Source organism: Pelophylax lessonae, assembly GCF_965119305.1.
Source record: "Pelophylax lessonae genome assembly, chromosome: 11".
NCBI classification, from domain to species: Eukaryota; Metazoa; Chordata; class Amphibia; order Anura; family Ranidae; genus Pelophylax; species Pelophylax lessonae.
In genome coordinates, this window is record NC_138778.1 from 58,094,901 (window position 1) to 58,112,431 (window position 17,531).

A 17,531-nucleotide genomic window follows, 5' to 3' on the forward strand; every position below is an offset into this window, starting at 1 on the left:
TGGTTTTTTTGCATATAGGATTATATAATTTTTTTCCCTTCAATTGGTTAAACTGGATGGACTTGTGTCTTTTTTAACCAGACAAACTATGTAACTATGTGACAGTTAGCACTTACAATGATCAATGTTTAACATTCCCAAACTGGGGATGAAAAGGCCAACTCCAGGCTAAATTGATTCAGCATGAAATGAAAAAAAAAAAAAAACAACAGTTCAGGCCAGGACACCCTTCATTCACAAAGTACTACAAAAAGGGTATGTATTAAAATAGAAGCAGCACACAAAACACACAAGGGGACCTTCAGAGTTAGGAGAAGGGAGGTGTGGAGCTTTAAGAAAGCTGATTGAAGCTTGCATTGTAAAATCTTATTGTACACACTGCATTTATCAATCTGAAGCCTGTGTGCACAAGGGTTAAAGCGGAAGTAAACCCTGTGTGTTTTTTTGTTTCCCCCTGAAAAGTAAAAACATACTGTGCTAGTATGCATCGCATACTAGCACATTATGTGACACCTCCAAACAAAGCCCTTGTCGTCCCCGCTTGAGGCCACATTCATTTTCAGCCGTCTTTCTTCCTGGTCTGCGGACTCTGGCTATGCTACTGGCCGGAAGCCGCGTGATGTCACTCCCACGCATGCGCGCGGGAGACACCAGGCACGGCACGGGCGACCGTTTCTTCACAGCGCATGTGCCGATCACATCATCAGCGTAGTATACAGTAAATACAGTATTTTTTAAACGGTTTAGGAGATATTTACAGTACCTATAGGTAAGCCTTATTATAGGCTTACCTATAGGTACAACTTACAGAGGGGGTTTACAGCCACTTTAAAGGGGAAACTCTGGTTCATACAATGGGGTTTATTTTGCTAAAGGCAAATAGTCTTTGCGCATTGCAAGTACAATTGTATTAATTTTCTTTAGAAAGGTGGTAAAGCTTCACTTTGTAAAGAATTCCCAATCAGGTGCAAGGAAAAAAAAACAAAAAAAAACAAAATTTTTGCTCTGCTTTACCACATCTACTAAGCTCTGGGGAAACTGAGTGCAATTGCACTTGCAAAGTGCACATTCTAGTTACCTTTAGTAAATCAACCCCAAAATGTTAAGATATAAAACTGGCAGAACCAATGCCCTGTAACCAGGGCAGCTGATAGGAGAGGACCACCAGCCCTCTTGTAGGGGGCCTGAGCACACAGGGGGGGGGGCCACACAGAGAGGGGGATTAGTGATGGACAACAAATACAGAAATCTTCCTCCAGCACCTGAATCTGATCTGTCCCTCTCCCTGCTATCAGCTTTTATCTGTTGAGAAAGAGACAGTCGTCCCTCACTAATCCCCATCCCTATGTGGGCCCCCCTCCCAGCACTTATCTCTGCTCAGGAGTTTATTTGTAAATTGTAAATTTGTTTCTCTCTCTCTGTCTCTCTGATCACTGAGCTCCAACTGCCCAGCCTGTATATTTTTCTCATCTCATCTTCTTTTTTATTTAACCGCTTGCCGACCGCCGCAAGTAAATTTACTGCGGCGGTCAGCCCCTGCCAGGCAGAGTGACGTTAATTAACGTCACTAGCCTTGGAGGGTCTGGGGAGCGAGCGCACGCCCACGGAGGCGCGCTCCCGCTCCTGCGCGGTCACGGACCCCCCCGCGCGTGTGACTGGCGGACCCGATGTCCGCCGGTCACTCGGCGATCGGCGGGGGAGAGGGAGAAAGTCAGGCGGCTTGTGTAAACAAGCCACCTGTCATTCTCCTCGGTGTAAAAACACTGATCAGACGGATCTACTATGTAGATCCGTTGATCAGTGTCCTTACACCTCAAGCCACAGCCAATCACAGTAGAAAGCACGCCCCTAGGGACACACACAGCCCCTCCCTCCCAAATAAAGTTAACCCCTTCACTACCAGTGTATTTTTACAGTAACAGTGCATATATATAGCACTGATTACTGTAGAAATGTCACTGGTAACCCCAAAAGTGTCAAAAATGTCAGTCAAGGGTCCGATCTGTCCGCCCCAATGTCGCAGTACCGCAAAAAAAAATTGCAGATCGCCGCCATTACGCATTAAAAAAAAAAACAACAAAAATGACAAAAATCTTTCCCTTTGTTAGTAAACGCGATAACTTTTGCGCAAACCAATAAAAATACGCTTTTTGCGATTTTTTTTTTTACCAAACATAGGTAGGATAAAACAAATTGGCCGAAAATGTTAAAAAAATTTGATTTTTACATTTTTTTTTGAGGAATTTCATATAAAAAAAATGTGAAAAATATTGTTATTTTTGCAAAATTTACGCTCTTTTTTTGTTTATAGCGCAAAAAGTAAAAAGCGCACAGGTGATCAAATACCACCAAAAGAAAGCTCTGTTTGTGGGAAAAAAAGGACGTCAAATTCGTTTAGGTACAGCGTTGCACGACTGCGCAATTGTCCGTTAAAGTCACGCAGTGCCGAATCGCAAAATACCCCCTGGTCGTTTAGCAGGAAAGTCCTCCGGGGCTTAAGTGGTTAACATAGTTTTCTTTTTTAGATTTAGCAGGAATTATGCGAGTTATGTTATATTTGTGTCTGCTAATAGTGATTTTGTTGTAATTTTAGCTAAATATATCTTTAATATTTTCTTAGGGGGGCCCTGCCAGGTAGTCTGGACGGGGCCCCGTGATTTCTAACAGCAGCCCTGCCTGTAACATAGATGTTTTAACTAAATAAAGCTATAAATGCATGTCAGCAATAATTGTCTGCTGCTTAGAATTCACTTGGGCTCTACCATCTTGATCTGCCCCACATAATTTCATCTGTTAACTTGCATGAGATGTACTAATATAATAAATCACTCTTATGGATAAGTTACAGGCCCGTGGGAGCTCACAGCCAACAATCAGTAAATGTATTAGCAAGAGGTAGGAGGGTCTTTTAGTGGGCATAAGCTATGATTTTCAAACCTCGATTTATCTACCCATCATATGCCGGAAACACACATATGATACAAGTGGGTCTCATTTAGAATGAGTGCTAGCCTAAAATTTCAATTGTCTCAACGATCAGAGAGTTTATCTTTTAGCTATTCAGAAACTCAAGGGAGAGGGGTAGATGAATCTGTTAGGTAACATAAAAAGCCATTTGAAAATAATTGATTGGTAAGTGCTACAGAATTAGATATTTTTTAACATCTGCTGATGGAAGCAGCCATGATAATCCCTTTCAAACAGATGACAGATGCTGAGATCAAAGATGATTCAATTAAAATACATTTCTTGGCTCTCGAGGTTCAAACTTTGAGGTCAAATCGAAGTGACAATATCATAAAACATATACTTGCTTACTGTTTGATGCTTTTTAAGATGCCTGTTTTACAATGAGATGCATAAAAGAGAAAAAGGATGAAGGAGATATAAAATATGAATAATTAATGGCACATTTTCAAACAAAGCGAGCTGCCTGTTTTGTCTTATTTAATTTGGTTTATTATAAAGGAATTAGTGGATACTCAGAGGAATTCATACAGAGTGCCACAGCTAGTGCGGGATTACCAATATGCATCGGCCTATAGGCCCCGTGCCATTTAAAGGCCCCGCGAAAACAGATTAAAATATTTTTGATTAGAAAGAAAATTACAATTAACCTTTCTTAACCACTTTAAACCCGGAAGATATTGCTGCGTAATGACCAGGCCCTATTTTGTGATTCGGCACTGCGTGACTTTAACGGACAATTGCGCAGTAATGCGATGCTGTACCCAAACGAAATTTACATCCTTTTTTCCCCACAAATAGAGCTTTCTTTTGGTTGTATTTGATCACCTGTGTGATTTTTATTTTTTGCGCTATAAACAAAAAAAGAGCGACAATTTTGAAAAAAACTCAATATTTTTCACATTCTGCTATATAACATTCCCAAAAAACAAATATGTAAAAATCTATTTTTTTTTTTAACGTTTTAGGCCAATTTGTATTCTGCTACATATTTTTGGTAAATAAAATTGCAATAAGCGTATTTTGATTGGTTTGCGCAAAAGTTATTGCGTTTACTAACTACTGGAAAGATTTATGTCATCTCTATTTTTTTTTTTTTTTTACTAGTAATGGCGGCGATCTGCGATTTTTTGCGGGAGTGCGACTTTGTGGCGGGCAGATCGGACCCCTAACTGACATTTTTACACTTTTGGGGGTACCAGTGACATTACTACAGTAATCAGTGCTAAAAATATGCACTGTTACTGTAATAATGCCATTGGCAGGGAAGGGGTTAATACTATGGGTGATCAAGGGGTTCAATGTAAGTCTAGGGGAGTGATTCTAACTGTGGGGGGGGGCTTGTGAGATGACCATAGAGACATGCGATCCTATATAGCAGGATCGCATGGTCTCTGTGATCTTGTCAGGGAGAAGGACAGACGGCTGTGTTTACATCAGCCGTCCGTCCTCTGTCAGTGGGGAGAGATCGCCGGTGTCAGGCGGCCATCAGAGCTATCTGACACTCGCACCAGCTTCCCGGCGGAGTTCGATCGCCCCTTAGCTCCTCCCAGGCGAACGCCGTAATTGTACGGGACTTTGCCTGGGAGAGCCAGCCTGCCGTAGTACATCTGTGGCAGCTGGAGGTAAAGTGGTTAAGCACGTGCTGACCACCCTATAGCAGATTTACTACTACATGGCGGCTGCGCTGTGCAGAATCAGGGGGCTCGTGTATGTGCCGCCGGCGCGCTGCTTGGGTTTTAATTTGTCACAGCCAATGGCTGTCCACAAGCCGATTGTGTGAATCTAGCAGGAAATCTCCTAGCAGAATACATATTGGCCTAAATTTATGAAGAAATTCGATTTTATATATATTTTTATTGGATATGTTTTATAACAGTAAGTTGTTGTTTTTTTGTAGCACAAAAAATAAAAAACACAGTGGTGATCAAATACCATCAAAAGAAAGCTCTATTTGTGGGGAAAAAATGCATTTGGGTACAGCATTGCATGACCCTGCAATTGTCAATTACAGTAACGCAGTGCCATTTCGCAAAAAATGGCCTGGTCATGAAGGGGGTAAATCTTCTGGAGGCCAAGTGGTTAAATTGGTTACAAAAGATAGAAAAAAATGAATCAACACAAAGAAACAAGAACTTTACTTTAAAGACGTGAAAGAAAATACATTAAAGACTATGAGGAAAACACTGTATTAGTGCAATGTATACAACAACATTTTAACGACATCAGGTTCATATTATAGTTAGTCTCTAAAAAAAGTTCATTTTTTTGCAGCTGTCATTATGCAAAAAAGTTTGGTGCAAACTATGGTTGGTGTGCAGTAGTGATGGTCATCTCCATCTAGCAGCAGATGTGCACACTACTTAGTTCAATGTTATTGCACTAGAGCACATGTCAAACACAAGGCCCGCAGGCTTAATCTGGCACGCCAGGCTAATTCATGTGGCCCTTGCACCCAGGGCATTTTTTCAGGCAGAGTATTGCCACCTCTGGCTCCTGCCTTCCGCTCCCTGCTCACCACTTTCACTTGTACACACAAAAGCCTTCTGTGTTTAGAGGGACAGCTTTCCTCTTAGCTGCTCTCACAGATCTCTGCCTTCCCTGCACTCACTGTGGGGACAAGGGGGATGCAGGTGCAATTTGGGATAGGGCGTCATGTGATAAGCTGCACTGTGATTCTGATCCGTGCCTGGGTGCACAGATTCCGACTAATGGTCTCCCTGCAAGTGAGAGAGAGAGAGACAAAGCTGCCTACACTCCCGGGAGGTGCTAGAGCTGGGCAGGATAAGTGAGATGCAAGAAAGCTTGGGGGGGGGGGCAGAGGGCTGTGGAGGAAGATGTGTGCAGAGTTGGGGGATAGTGCAGAGGTGAGAGATGGATGTGAGATGTGGACAGCCTGTGAAAGAGACCTGAACCCTGCATACTGTGCATAGACCGACCCTGAACTCTGCATTATGTATGTAGCACACCCCTAAACTCCACACATAACACACTCCTGAAACTGCTCTCTGTACATAGTGCATCCCTGAACTCTGCACATAACGCGCTCCTGGTATTTATTGCCCCTTTAAGGTCCTCCCACTGTGCAATTTGACCACACCTATCATTCAATGTGGTTCGGCAGGGTGGGCGTGGTTGAGTTCCTGCACCTAGTCTCTGAGAAAAAAAGCCCTGGATAAATTTATATAATTTTACAGATACAACTGGCCCCTTAAGGGCAACCATAATTCTGATTCGGACCACATTGAAATGGAGTTTGACACCCCTGCTATAACGCTTGCGCACAAGAAAACTCCAGAAACCTGCAAGGGGGGCCCCCAAGGTTTCAACTGCCTAGCGGCCTCCACAGAGTTTAATCTGGCACTGGCCTCAGTATGATAAATGTCGATGTGGTCAACAGATTCTTGCACAATACCTGTTGCATGCAGAGGTGCACTGAGACTGAATTGTCCATACAGACACTTCATCCTCAGTGCACCTGATCTCCAACCCACCACTGCAACTCAAGAAAGAACAGCAGCTGAGGCTCTTTTAAGATGCATGGGTGGAGCCTGCTGGGGATTAGAGATGTAAAGTTCCTGGAAAATTTGAAGCCATTGGAAAACAAACTTTGCTGCTGGTGTAGAAACACTTGTGATCATCCAGAAGCAGCAAAAAGATTGTTTCTGGAATGAGAACTCTGGAAGGAAAAGCTACTTGCACTTTCATTCTGTTCCTTGTGATTTAATTCCATAAAGCAGTGGTTTTTAACCTGGGTTCGATCGAACCCCAGGGGTTCGGTGAGTCAGTCTCGTGGGTTCGGCGGAGGCACACCCGACTCATATGATTCGTGACGACACGCACAGTGGTGGGATTCAGCCGGTCCGCACCGGTTCCACAGAACCGGTTACTAAATATTTGGAAGTTCGCAGAACCGTCTTGTGAGTTGTGACCATCTGTAGATCATCCTCCTGATCCGCTGACCGCTCTGCTGCTCTCTCTGTCCTCTGTCGGCGCTCTCTCTCTGCAGGGAGGTGGCCGGAGCCCACACACTGCATTGGTTGCTAGGCTAGAGCCGCTTAGCGTCTAGCAACCAGTGACATCACCCCTTTCTCCTCCAGGCCGCCTCCTCCCAGACAGTCCCTGACTCCCCGCCTATTACAATTTGGCTCTAGTAGGAAAGGGTGGACCCAGGGCGCAGAGCAGTGCGCCCCGAGCCCACCCATTGCATGACAATAGCGAATGAAAATTCACTATTGTCACATGGATCCTCCTCCTCCTCCTTGGCAAATGCCATTGGCCGAGGAGGAGGCGGGAGGACTCAAGGAGACGCGGGGACTGAAGAGAAGAAGCCGCCGCTACAACAGGTAAGTCAAGTGCACTGGTCTCGGGGGGGGGGGGGCTTGACAAGTTGGCACGCTGTTCACTCTGCATTGAAGGGGGCACGATGGTCTCTGCCTTAAAGGGGGCACGATGATCTCTGCATTGAAGGGGGCACGCAGCATGCTGGTCTCTGAATTGAAAGGGGACACGATGATCTCTGCATTGATGGGGGCACGCAGGTCTCTGCATTGAAAGTGGGCACGAATGATGATCTCTGCATTGAAGGGGGCACACAGCACGCTGTTCTCTGCATTGAAAGGGGGCACGAATGATGATCTCTGCATTGAAAGGGGGCACGAATGATGATCTCTGCATTGAAGGGGGCATGCCGCACGCTGGTCTCTGCATTGAAAGGGGGCACACTGGTCTCTGTGCATTGAAAGGGGGCACGCTGGTCACTGTGCATTGAAAGGGGGAACGCTAGTCACTGTGCATTGAAAGGGGTCACGCTGGTCACTGTGCATTGAATGGGGGCACGCTGGTCACTGTGCATTGAAAGGGGGGCACGCTGGTCACTGTGCATTGAAAGGGGGCACGCTGGTCATTCTGCATTGAAAGGGGGCACGCTGGTCATTCTGCTTTGAAGGGGGCACGCTGGTCACTGTGCATTGAAAGCGGGCACGCTGGTCATATATACCTAAAATAATATATACCTATGTTTTGAATTTGAAAAAATCATATTTTATTTTTCCAATTAAGAAGGGTGAATGCGCATTTGAAACTGGAGGGGTTCAGTACCTCCAACAAGGTTAAGAACCACTGCCATAAAGTATTTTTTTAATGTCTTTGGGGCACCTCTGGGTGCAAGGCTGTGTTTTGTCATCCTTGTAGCATTTGGCAAAGAATATTTCTTCTAACAATATTTGCAAATTGCAGCTTTGCTTTCAGCAGAAATTGCACCGTGGAAATGTTTCCAAACTCTAGATGTTGGTCTCACCACTTTACTGAGAGGAGGAAAAGAAAAACGAATTCACTGACCAGACAATAGGGAGACATTATGATGTGGTGGTGGAGAACACTAATAGGAATAATTTAAAGGTTATAAAGATAGACTAATTTGTCAGACAAATTTACCCTCTTACCTGTCATTTAAGGCCTGAGTGGACAGAAACTACCATCTACTGTATCCCAACAAACACCCAACTGTAGGAGGTACAAGATGGAGCCCACAAGCAAACTAAACTGGAGCCTTTCCCCTGCAGCGCCCCCTAGTGGAAGATATGTATATTTCACTTGTTTGAGAACTGCATTGAGAAGTACAGTGTTACTTGAATTGTATTCCAGTTAGCTTGTCTTCAGCTGAGAGAACTTGCAATAATTTAAGACATTACATAAAGAGTAAGAAATCTTTCATTAAGATCGTCATGTTATATAGTTTGAATACCATGTCATGAATATATTATTTATAATTGCAAAAGAACATATTTCAAACTTTAGTTTTTTTCCCATTTTTCCAGGCCTCAATTTTTTTCTTTTTTTTCCAGGTCTTTCTATCTCTAGTGGAGCCACTAGTTCCACATCAGGTCCTCTCTCTCCTATTGATTGACAGGAGGCAATGGGTGGACCCATGCCTAATACACAGCCTGCTATTGACTATAGAATCCGCCCATTGCCTGCTGTCAATCACAATGACAGAGAGGACTTGATGGGGAACTAGTGTCTCAGATTCTTTCTCAGGCTCCACCCACTTTCAGCTTCAATGGTTGCTAGGAGGCTGTCAACTGCAAAACTGATAGTGTCCTTAACAACCAATGGCAGGAGATGGCAGGAGAGGAGGGTAGAAGGTAACTGTGGCAAAAATACCACCTACTATACAGTGTACAGAGACAGGCATTCTGTCTGTTTCTATACACCAATTTACAATTGGTTTTAACTACCTCCAGTTTCATTATCTACAAACTGAAGGTAATTTTTTTAATTTGGTGCAATAAAAGTGGTGCCATTAATAACTAACTGAATCTGCAACAAATATCGGCTACCGAAACAGGCTGCATGAATTTTGCACAGAAATGTTTTAGGGCTTGAATTCCCCTGGCTCTGTTTAAATAGATATAATCTCCTTTCCATTTGTAAAATGACAGAAATGTTTATGGAAGAATTGGTTCCGATATTCACAGCACTGCAGTAGCCACATTTCAGAAACATGTGTCTTTTTTTTACTGGTGTGGACTGCCAACTATGGTGCAAATGATCGTGGTCTCTCTACAGAAGCTTGACATGCCCTTTGCTGAGTCAGCTAGAGCTCCCCAATCAGCTGGGAAGATGAGCTTCGCTGATTGCAGAACTATGGGATCTTACTCAGCAGGGGGAGTGTCAGACCCTTCTCTGCAGCTGCTGGCAAGAAACAGGCTCTTCTACTCAGGCTGTGGCTGCTTGACCTTTACCTTTTATTCTGACTTAAAGCGGTTTTATACCCTGTTTTGTTATTCTTACCTACAGGTAAGTCTATAATAAGACTTACCTGAAGGTAAAATTAATATCTCCTAAACGTGCACAGTCATCGCGGCTCCGGTCACTCACAACGGCGGAGCCCGCGAACCCTTAAGAAACGCTGGGGAAACATGTCAGTCCCCCTCAGCGGTTACCCTGCGCCACTGGGGGGGGGGGGGCTTTGTTCTAAGGTAAGTATTTCACAATGTGCTAGTATGTGATGCATACTAGAACATTAAGCCATCATCTTGCAGGTTTTTTTTTTTTCACGGTATACAACCGCTTTTTCACGGTATACAACCGCTTTAACAAGCTGCCTGTTTTTCTAGGTGGGTGACTCAAAAAGTTCTCAGGCCATAGTTAGCCAGATGACCCCTATTTTCAACAGAGAGTCACCAAAGTTAGCCTCTGTATTCCCTAATGAGTTTTTCTTTAAAATGTTCAAAGAGATCATTGTCAGCCTCAATACTGGACGTAAAGAAACTGCTTTGTTAATTTCAGTGGATCTAGTATGAACGGGGCTGTTTTTGGTTGGTGGAAGATAAAAGGTTAAGTATTTTTGCTGTGGTACTATTCTCCTTCACAAATGTGCAGCCCACTCACACCTCCTCTGCTCTTCTTACTGCAGCTCCAGCAACGCTAAAGTATTCAATACCAAATAATCATAAAAATACTCCCACTCCAAGGTATCAGAGTGGGGAATGTCAGAAGAAAGATGTCATAAAAATCCGCATTGTAGAAATACAAACCCACAGATAACTTTTCTCTCTTTTTACTTTACAACATTTTCATTGTTATCACATCGGGATTAGTGGCTGTTTTAAAGAATGCCTTCTTACTTATTGTCTTAGAAGAATTTGTTTATTTTCTATTTATTTTAACAATTAAAATAATAAATAAATAAATGCACTATTTATTACTAAGATATATAGTACTATTTAAAGAACTAATTATTAACTGCTATACAACACTACCACATCACTAAACTAGTACATGGATTGCAGGAAAAAACTTACCAGGAAAGGTTAAAGGACCTTAACATGTATAGCTTGGAAGAAAGAAGAGACAGAGGGGATATGATAGAAACTTTTAAATACATAAAGGGAATCAACTCGGTAAAGGAGGAGAGCATATTTAAAAGAAGAAAAACTACCACAAGAGGACACAGTTTTAAATTAGAGGGGCAAAGGTTTAAAAGTAATATGAGGAAGTATTACTTTACTGAGGGAGTAGTGGATGCATGGAATAACCTTCCTGCAGAAGTGGTAGCTGCAAATACAGTGAAGGAGTTTAAGCATGCATGGGATAGGCATAAGGCTATCCTTCATATAAGATAGGGCCAGGGACTATTCATAGGATTCAGATATATTGGGCAGACTAGATGGGCCAAATGGTTCTTATCTGCCGACACATTCTATGTTTCTATGTTTCTACAATAATATCCACATCAAAAAATAATAACACCAAAAAATATATAAATAAGCAAGCAATTAATAACAAGAACATACTCGTGCTATGAGTGGTTTTTTTTTTTTTTTTCCAAATGTCACCATTATGCCATTTGTACTTTCCTTTTGACAAAAACAAAGAGAAAGAGAAAAAGAAAAAAAGGGGAAGGGGGAATAAAAAAAAATCAATAAATAGATAAAAAGAGCATAAATTCCCCATTGCTTTTCTAACAGTTTGGTAAAAAAAAATCCAGCTGCAATACACAGTTATATCACTATGGTACTCAGAACTCTGGCTAAGACCTCTACAGGTGCATTTTATAAAATTAGAATATCATCAAAAAGGTAATTTATTTCAGTAATTCAATTCAAAAGGTGAATACATTTTATATAGATGCATTACACACAGAGTGATATATTTTAAGCATTTCTTTTTTTTTTTTTAATTTTGATGATTATGGCTTACAGCTAATGAAAACCCAAAATTCAGTATCTCAGAAATTAGAATATTAAGACCAATAAAGAAAGGATTTTTAATACAGAAATGTTGGCTTACTGAAAAGTATGTCCATGTATAGTATAGTATGCACTTGGTCGGGGCTCCTTTTGCATGAATTACTGCATCAATGTGGCGTGGTATGGAGACGGTCAGCCAGTGGCACTGCTGAGGTGTTATGGAAGTCCAGGTTTCTTTGATAGTGACTTTCAGCTCATCTGCATTGTTGGGTCTTTGGGCTTTGAAATTACAGAGCTCAATACTTTTAGGATGCGTGGGTGGATGCTATCTGGTCCAGGCGCTTTATCCACCCTTATTCTGTCTAAATATATCTGGACCATATAACTTTTGAGCCATTGTGGATCATTTGGGGCTGTGTCAATGCCATCCTCATTATGGTCATGAGCTCCCCCATGCCCCTTTGTATACACAGAGCTGAAGAAAGTATTTAATACATTTGCCTTCTCTTTGTCCCCAGTCACCCACTGCTGATTATTTTGTAAAGGGCCTACATGCTCAGACCTAACCTTTTTACTGTTAATATATTTGAAGAATTTTTGGGGGCTTGTCCTACTATCTTTTGCAATCTGTCGCTCATTTTTAATTTTTGCGTCCTTGATTTCCTTTTTACATATTCTGTTATATTCTTTGTAACAATTAAACAATGATAGTGTTCCTTCATTTTTATATTTTTTAAAAGCTCTTTTCTTTTTATTTATAGATTTTTTAACTTTGACCGTGAGCCACATAGGTTTTATTTTTAGCCTTTTAAACGTATTACCCATGGGAATATACTTTGCAGTGAGTTTGCATAAAGTCTTTTTGAAAATTTCCCATTTCTGTTCTGTGCTCACCGATGCCAATATTCCCTCCCAGTCTAAATCACATGAAACACAAATCCATGATAAAGTAAAAAAAAAAAAAAAAGAAAAAAAAAAAGAAAAGAACAATGGAATGCGGTGCATTACTGATACCGATGCAATACTGAAAAAAAAGTCAAAAACAATTGGGATTGAACCTGTGAAGTTTGCAATATTTAAACTGCAGCTTTTTTCTATGTATAGTACATCTACTTCACCTATATTGCAAAAATAGAAAACAAAAAAAAATCTTAGGAAATTCTTTAAATAGGGATTTTAACGGCTTGACTACTAAAATAGGGATTTTAATGACTTGGCTACTATAATTTGCTAAGTCCTTATTGAAGATGTTAGCGTTAGAATTTTTTTCTAATAGCAAGTTTAGACCATCAGTTCTCCTTAGAGATGTGTGTGTTAGTTGTAAAAGCATTGCACTAAATTCAAGCACAAGTTCTAGACAGGTATATGGATACACTGCACCACTTTTAGAAAGCCCAAGAGATACTTTCACAAAATCTGGTAGCGCCAGTCTTTGTGAATTTTAGGGATTAAGTCATAAGACCATTACCTCGATGGTGCAATCCTGTATATAGTCTGTAGAGCAGGGGTCTCCAAACTATGTCCCTCCAGTTGTTCAGGAACTACAATACCCATCATGCCTAGTCACGTCTGTGAATGTCAGAGTTTTACAATGCCTCATGGGATGTGTAGTTCCGCAACAGCTGGAGGGCCAGAGTTTGGAGATCCCTGCTGTAGAGGGTTTAAATTCCTTCCATAGGCTACACATATTGGTTTCAGAGGATTACCTGTTGTGCTGCCTTAGCACCACAATAACAAGCATTATGAGGTCTATCAAATTTAACCCTGAAGTAATGACGTTGTTCATTAGCAATAAAAAAAAACAATAGACGCAAACACCTAGTGCATTATCCACAGCATTTTATTGAGGGATAATAGATTAATAAATTATACTCTCAAAACCATTGTTAATAACGGCACTGTACAGGGTTCATACGGTCATGAAAATCCTGGAAAAGTCATGGGATTTTGACATGACACTTTCCAGGCCTGGAAAAGTTATGGAAAATGAGTAAACCCCACTAAGTTTTGGAAAAGTCATAAAATTATGTGCAACTATTTAATTTAGAAAATGTATTGTACTGTACTGTATACTGTGGGAGCGGGGGACAGTAAGTGGACTATTTTCTCTGTTTCAGGTTTAGGCGGATCAATCAGCCGCAGCGCACTGCACAGCTGAAGCCTGGTCACTGGCCTCTTCAATATGAACAGACCGTGACAGGCTGGGAACTCTGCGGCGGATTGATCTGCTGAAACCTGAAACTGAGAAGTGCACTTACTGTCCCGCTCCCAGGGGCGTACCAGCGGGGGGGGGGGGGGGGGCGCGCACTGGGGGGTGTCAGCCGGGCCACTCGGATCGCCGGAATAGGGGGTGTCAGGCCAGTGTTCGCCCGCATCGCTGCACTGGGGGAGTGTCAGGCCGGTGTCTGCCGGGCCGCCCGCATCGCCGCACTGGGGGGGGGGGGGGCGGGTGTCAGGCTGGCGTCTGCCGGGCCGCCGCATCGCCGCACTGGGGGGGGGGGGTCCGGCCGGTGTCCGCCGGGCCGCCCGCAACGCCGCACTGGGGGGGTCAGGCCAGTGTCCGCCGGGCCGCCTGCATCGCCGCACTGGGGGGGGGGGGTGTCAGGCCGGTGTCCGCCGGGACGCCTGCATTGCCGCACTGATGGGTGTCAGGCCGGTGTCCGCATCTCCGTGAGAAGAGATCTCCTATCATGTCCGCAGTTCTTGACCTTCTCTTGTATCATGTCCGTAGTCTCTGACCATCTCTTGTATCATGTCCGCAGTCTCTGACCATCTCCTGTATCATGTCCGCACTCTCTGACCATCTCTTGTATCATGTCCGCACTCTCTGACCATCTCTTGTATCATGTCCGTAGTCTCCGACCATCTCTTGTATCATGTCCGCAGTCTCTGACCATCTCCTGTATCATGTCCGCACTCTCTGACCATCTCTTGTATCATGTCCGCACTCTCTGACCATCTCTTGTATCATGTCCGCACTCTCTGACCATCTCTTGTATCATGTCCGCACTCTCTGACCATCTCTTGTATTATGTCCGCACTCTCTGACCATCTCTTGTATTATGTCCGCACTCTCTGACCATCTCCTGTATCATGTCCGCACTCTCTGACCATCTCTTGCATCATGTCCGCACTCTCTGACCATCTCTTGCATCATGTCCGCACTCTCTGACCATCTCTTGTATCATGTCCGCACTCTCTGACCATCTCTTGTATCATGTCCGCACTCTCTGACCATCTCTTGTATCATGTCCGCACTCTCTGACCATCTCTTGTATCATGTCCGCACTCTCTGACCATCTCTTGTATCATGTCCGCACTCTCTGACCATCTCTTGTATCATGTCCGCACTCTCTGACCATCTCTTGTATCATTGTATCATGTCCGCAGTCTCTGACCACCTCCTGTACCATGTCCGCAGTCTCTGACCACCTCCTGTACCATGTCAGCAGTCTCTGACCACCTCCTGTACCATGTCCGCAGTCTGTCTCTGACCACCTCCTGTACCATGTCCGCAGTCTCTGACCACCTCCTGTACCATGTCCGCAGTCTCTGACCACCTCCTGTACCATGTCCGCAGTCTCTGACCACCTCCTGTACCATGTCCGCAGTCTCTGACCACCTCCTGTACTATGTCCGCAGTCTCTGACCACCTCCTGTTCAATGTCCGAAGTCTCTGACCATCTCCTGTTCAATGTCCGCAGTCTCTGACCACCTCCTGTTCAATGTCCGCAGTCTCTGACCACCTCCTGTTCAATGTCCGCAGTCTCTGACCACCTCCTGTTCAATGCCCGCAGTCTCTAACCATCTCTTTTCTTTTATCGTGTCTGCTGTCGAGTCTGGAGAGGAGTCAAGAGTGAGAGCGCCGCCGGGATGGGGGTCACGGGAGAAGTTAGATGTGTGGGGCCCCGGCCTGCGGAGTGGAGACCAGAGCCGTCTGACTGAGCCCTGCACAGTGCACCTGAGGGGAGGTCAGTGACAGCGCCGCCAGACCAGTCTGATGGGGGGGGGGGTCACTGATGTAAGGGGGAGAGAATACAATAATATAAGTGGGCACAGACTTTTGTTTAACTTAAACTCATTGCTAATAGCACTATATACATGTTTATAGTTTAATTATTCACATTTGCACGGTTTAGCACTGAAAACGGCTATTGTATGTACATTTTTGCAGTGCCAGTAAAAAATTGGTGCCGTCCGTATGTTTTGGACGTTCTGCCAGTAAATTTCACTCCGGGGTTGGCAACACTGGGTGTTCCTATGGTTTGATCCACCAAAGGATAAAGGGATCATAGGCGTTTGGGGTCTGTGTGACCCACCTGTATCTGGTAAGAGGCAAAGATTACCATCTTTATTCACTGGAGCACCTGATATTCAATCAATATCATCCACTATCCTGCATGAACTGTTTTGGATCACAGTTATACCATTTGAGCACCTTATAAAGCACCTTACTTGAACATTATTAAGATTCTTTGCTCAAGAAATTAATTTATACATCCACCTTTTTGCTCGTGCAATTAATTTATTTATTCACATGCGTTTTTACATTTGAATTTTTATTAAGTGATCACTAGCACTTTATTTGTTATTTATTGCACTTTTCAGCACCTTATATAATATCATTATTTTGTTTTACAAATACACTTTGTGGCACTAGCACTTTTTAAAACATTTTTAATAATGGTATATATGATTATTGGTTGTATTTTTTAACCTACATATTTTATACCACATTTGTTATAAGAGCTAGTACTTGATATATATTTTATTCCTTGCCACAGCTGCACAATTGTTATTGCACTTCACTTTTGTATAGAAAAATATTACTCAGGTGCACAACCGTTAATACCTTTATATTATATTACTCAGGGACACCAGCGCCCTTTTACCATTTGTTACCCAGCTTATATTGTATTTTACAATTAAAAGGGCAGCAGGTTTTAAAATAAAAAAAAACCCCTAAGAACCAGGCGCCTTCACACCAATTACACATGCAGAGCACATTGCTTGGGATGATCCGGCTAGGTACACAATGTCCTCATTCAAATGGAAGTCAGTACTACTTCTGACCGGAATGATGGAAAGGGACGAAGAACCACTTTATCCCTATGGACCACTAAATAGGGACTACGATAGGATAATGCTGCCAACTCCGACACTCTACGGGCCGATGTAATAGCCACCAATGCCACCTTCTGGGACAATGTAGGCAAGGGAATCTCCTGAATATTCTCAAATGGAGGTTTCTGGAGAACCGAATGCACTAAATTTAAATCCCACGGCGGCAAAAGAGACCGTACATGTGGAGCCACATGTCAAACCCCCTGAATGAAGGTACAAACTGAAGAGTGCATGTCGAGGAGTCGCTGAAAGAAGATTGCAAAGGCAATGGCACTCAAGGCCTACTTCTACTAAATGCCCCATTGAAGAAAGGCTAAGATCTGAGCCACAGAAAAGGATCAAGGATGAGCGCCAATCGACCCACACCAAGTAATGTAGGTTTTCCACGTACAATGGTAAATCTTGCTGAAAGACTACTTCCTCACCTTCACCATAGTAGGGATCACTGATCCAGACAAATCTCTATCCCTCAGTACCTGGCTTTCAATAGCTAAGCGATTAAAACCAGCAACTGTAAAGCAGGATGGTAGATCAGCCCTTGAGACAACTGGTTTTCTCTGAGAGGTAGCCCCAAAGCGACGTTTACGGCCACCAGAATGATTGGAAGATCCTCGCCCCTGATTCCTCACAGGAACCGCGGAAGAAGCCTGAGATGAGGATAATACTGGCCTTACCGAGCCCCTATGATGCTTGCCAGAGGATCCCATGACCTCGCCACAAACTTCGGTATCCTTCTGTGGAGCC